Source organism: Gekko japonicus, unplaced genomic scaffold, assembly GCF_001447785.1.
Source record: "Gekko japonicus isolate JY-2015 unplaced genomic scaffold, Gekko_japonicus_V1.1 scaffold1922, whole genome shotgun sequence".
Classification (NCBI taxonomy): domain Eukaryota; kingdom Metazoa; phylum Chordata; class Lepidosauria; order Squamata; family Gekkonidae; genus Gekko; species Gekko japonicus.
The window spans coordinates 293,133-297,549 of NW_015173194.1; the positions used below are offsets into that span (position 1 = coordinate 293,133).

Here is a 4,417-nt window from a genome sequence, read left to right on the forward strand (position 1 = left end):
AATCTACACTCCTAACCACTACGCCAAACTGGTTAGGAGGGAGGAGGAGGAAGTCAGAAATCCCGAGGGTGTGAATTGCCTGATCTAGGAGCTACAACCCTCCCCCCAAGATATCTGTGTAAAGAGGGACAATCACAATGATTGACATAACTGTTCCAAGATATAAATAAGAGGGCTTTGTAATCTTGTGATTAAGAGGGGCTTGTAATTCACATGAAATCATGTGAAACTGCCTTATACTGCTGAATCAAACCCTTCATCGATCAAAGTCAGTATTGTCTACTCAGACTGGCAGCGGCTCTCCAGGGTCTCGGGCAGAGCTCTCTCACATCACCTCCTACCCGATCCTTTAACTGCAAGTGCCAGGGATTGAACCTGGGACCTTCGACATTCCAAGCAGATGCTCTACCACTGAGCCACAGCCCCTTCCAGTTTTGTTGTTGTTGTTCAGTCGCACAGTCGAGTCCAACTCTTCGCAACCCCATGGACCAGATCACGCCAGGCCTTCCTGTCTTCCGCCATCCTCTGAAGTTTGCTCAATTTCATGTTCGTTGCATTTGTGACACTGTCTAACCATCTCATCCTTTGCTGTCCCCGTCTTCTTTGACCTTCAATCTTTCCCAGCATCAGGGTCTTCTCCAGGGAGTGCTCCCTTCTCATTTGGTGGCCAAAGTATTTGAGCTTCAGTTTCATTATCTGGCCTTCCAGGGAACAGTTTAGTAGGCTTTAAAAGGGGATTCAATGAATCCAGACAGGATAGACTCATTGATGGCTGTTAGCCATGACAACTAAACGGAACCTCCATTTTCAGTGGCAGTATACCTTTGAATGCGAGTCTCTGGAGGCAAAAACAGGGGATGGGTTAAGCCCCTGTGCCCTCTTTGCAGGCCTTCTGGGGGCATCTGGTGAAACAGGGTGTTGATCTAGATGGGCCGCTGGACTGGTCTTATGTCCTTCTGTGTATTCAGCCATTTATTAGAATTTCCCCTCCCCTCTTAGAACGGCACTAAAAGCAGTCCAGGGGGTCAGTCCCAGCTGCCTCCAAGACACTCTTTAAACCAGTTTCCTATGAGGAGTGGTCCTTCAATTGTCCAGCATCCATCTGTTATATAGTTGGCAGATAAGAGAACATAAGAACACAAGAGACGCCAATGCTGGATCAGGCCAGTGGCCCATCCAGTCCAACACTCTTGTGTCACACAGTGGCCAGAAATACCAGGTGCCATCAGGAGGTCCAGCAGTGGGGCCAGGACACTAGAAGCCCTCCCACTTTTGCCCCCCCAAGCACCAAGAATACAGAGTATCACTTGCCCCAGCCTGAGAGTTCCTGTCTATACCTTGTGGCTAATAGCCGCTGATGGATCTCTGCTCCATGTGCTTATCTAATTCCCTCTTGAAGCTGTCCATGCTTGTAGCTGCCACCACCTCCTGTGGCAGATAACAACAAATGTTCCTGACGAGCATTAATTATTGGGAATCTCCCTGCCCCCAGAACCCTAAAAGACCTCTGCGTTGGCTGCCCATCTATTTCCAGGTCAAGTAAAAGTACTGACAGTTTTCTTGGGAGTCAGGAATGGGGCCACCGAAAGCTCCAGTACAAACCCACCTGGCAATGTAGGTCCCTCTCTGCCTCTGATCATAGACAAAGGACCAGAGATGAGGCCTTCTCAATGGTAATGACTCAGCCCTGGGATTCCAGCCCCCAAACCACCAGCTAATTGGATTTAGACCCCAAGTGAAAATCTTTCCTCTCCCCCTTTGGTTGGTGATGCTTTCAGTCCCGTCGCTCCCCCCTTTTTTTTCAATGGCAGGTCAGACCACAAGAAATATTTCTATCCAGGCTTTGGTCAATTTTACTGCTATGGATTCTCCAATCTGAAATCGGCTGCTTTATTGTCATCTTATTACCCCGTTTTCTGGTATTATTCTTTTATTGCTAAAGGAGTCTCTCTTGTGTGTCCACAAATCTCCCTTCATTCAGAGCATGCAGGGCTCCAGGAGAAGGTCTTAGACTTCCTCAAGTGGATCAGGCGGGTCCATGGAGGACAATTCCATCGATGGCCACTAGCCATTGCGACGGGGTTGCCAGGGGCATGCCTAGAACACCGAGGACACTATGGAGGGGTGGGGCATAGGGGAAAGAATGTCCACGATCCGTGATCACTTCCAGCTGGAACCCGGAAGCGAGGTAATCTACGCTCTAGGGTTTTGCCCGATCTCTGTGGTTAAAAACCATAGAGGCTGGGAAGGTTCCTAGAGCACCCACTATGTCACTTGAGTTCCATCAAGAATTAACATTGCACGTCAACAATGTCCTTTCCCCCTGCCACTCAGTTGAAGAGTGGTAGGAATTGGGGAGCATTGGTGGGAGCTTGCCCATCCGTCGCAGGCAATTGGCAAGCCCACTTGGTGACTGTGGGGTCCAGGGCCCCAGCTCCTGGAAACTCCCCCATCCAACACACTCCTTCCTGCCCTGAAATGTGTAAGCCGGAAGCTAGAAGCCTCGCAGAACCTCAGAACTGTCAAGGGGAGGGGTTTGCAGTCCCAGGCCCCTCCTCCTTCCCCGTTGGGTCTCTCCTCTGCAGTCCGGAGAGGGAGCCCAGCTCCCTCCTCACTGGCCTGCTTCTATGCCCCTTATGAGGCCAGCATGGCAGACCACGCATGCCCAGGCAGCTCCCCCCAACTTTTGCAAGCACCAGCAGCCCTGTGAGATTTCAGGGGAGTCCTCGGCTGCATTCACAGCCAGTTTCCCCCTCCCATCGCCCTGGCCAGGCAAAACCACCATCAGCTGCTGGCAGTCCTTCCTTGCTTCAGGGCCCTAAAAGATGAAGAAGAAGGAGGAGGAGAAGGAGGAGGAGGAGAAGGAGAAGGAGGAGATTGGATTTCTACCCCGCCCTTCATTTGGAGTCTCAGAGCCGCTTACAATCTCCTTTCCCTTCCTTTCCCCAAAGCAGACACCCTGTGAGGCAAGTGGGGCTGAGAGAACTCTTCCCAGAGCTGTCCTTGAGAGAACAGCTCTGACAGAACTATGGCTTGCCTGAGGTCACCCAGCAGCTGCAAGTGGGATAGTGGGGAATCAAACTGGGCTCCCCCAGGTTAGAGTCCGCGCACTTCACCACCGCACCGAACTGGCTCTCCACCTCATTGCCACTGTTGCAGTGATCCTCCCGGTTGCCGCCATCGTGTCGGGCTTCTCTGTGGCTGTGTCACAGTGGGCTTCTGGGAAACCATCCTCTGGTTTCCAGGTGAGGTCAGTGGTGGACTCCAGCAATGAAGGTGGTTCCACTCCTGGACAGCATCTACAGGGAACTTCCACACCCAGAGGCAGCAAATCTCTGAATCCGAATGCAGGCAGACAACATCAGAGGAAGGCCTCAGCCCCTGTGTTGGATCTTCAGAGGAACTGGCTGGGCCACTGGGAGAAGAAGAAGAAGAAGAAGAAGAAGAAGAAGAAGAAGAAGAAGAAGAAGAAGAAGAAGAGATTGGATTTATACCCCGCCCTTCACCTTGGAGTCTCAGAGTGGCTTACAAACTCCTTTCCCTTCCCCTCCCCACAACAGACACCCTGTGAGGTGGGTGGGGCTGAGAGAACTCTGACACGAACTGCTCTTTCAGGAACAGTTGTGCCAGAGCTTGTGACTGACCCAAGGTCACATCAGCAGGTGCAAGTGGAGGAGTGGGGCATCCAGTCCAACACTCTGTGTCACACAGTGGCCAGAAATACCAGGTGCCATCAGGAGGTCCACCATTGGGGCCAGGACATTAGAAGCCCTCCCACTGTTGACCCCCTCCAAGCACCAAGAAGACAGAGCATCACTTGCCCCAGAGCCCCTATCTAGACCTTGTGGCTAATAGCCACTGATGGACCTCTGCTCCATATGCTTATCTAATTCCCTTTTGAAGCTGTCGATGCTTGTAGCCACAACCACCTCCTGTGGCAGTGAATTCCATGTGTGAATCACTCTTTGGGTGAAGAAGTACTTCCTTATCATCCAGCCAGGTACAAGTGGAGGAGTGGGGAATCAAACACGGTTCTCCCTGATTAGAGTCTACACACTTGACCACTACACCAAACTGGCTCTGTGGCTCAGTGGCAGCGCATCTGCTCGGCATGCAGAAGGTCCCAGGTTCGGTCCCCGGCATCTCCAGTTAAAAGGGAACACTGGCAGTTGGTGATGTGAAAGACCTCTGGCTGAGACCCTGGGGAGCTGCTGCCAGTCCGAGTAGACAGTACTGACTCTGATGGACTGAAGGTCTGGTTCAGGATAGGGCAGCTCCATGTGTTCACTGTGTGAGACGGGACTAGACAGATCACTGGTCTGAGCCCGCAGGATTCATCTGCATCTGAGAACACAAAGGCTGGGACCAGGAAACTGTTTTAAGTTCTGGCAGTCCGGCGTGCTGGTAATAAAGCTGT

General features: G+C 51.9%; 1 non-coding gene across 1 annotated transcript; it reads right to left on the reverse strand.

Annotated features, from left to right (window-relative positions):
- Positions 1-354: 354 nt before the first annotated feature.
- TRNAS-GGA lies at positions 355-426 on the reverse strand. The gene has a single exon. It is a non-coding gene; the product is annotated as a tRNA-Ser (tRNA).
- Between the last annotated feature and the right edge of the window lie 3,991 nt (positions 427-4,417).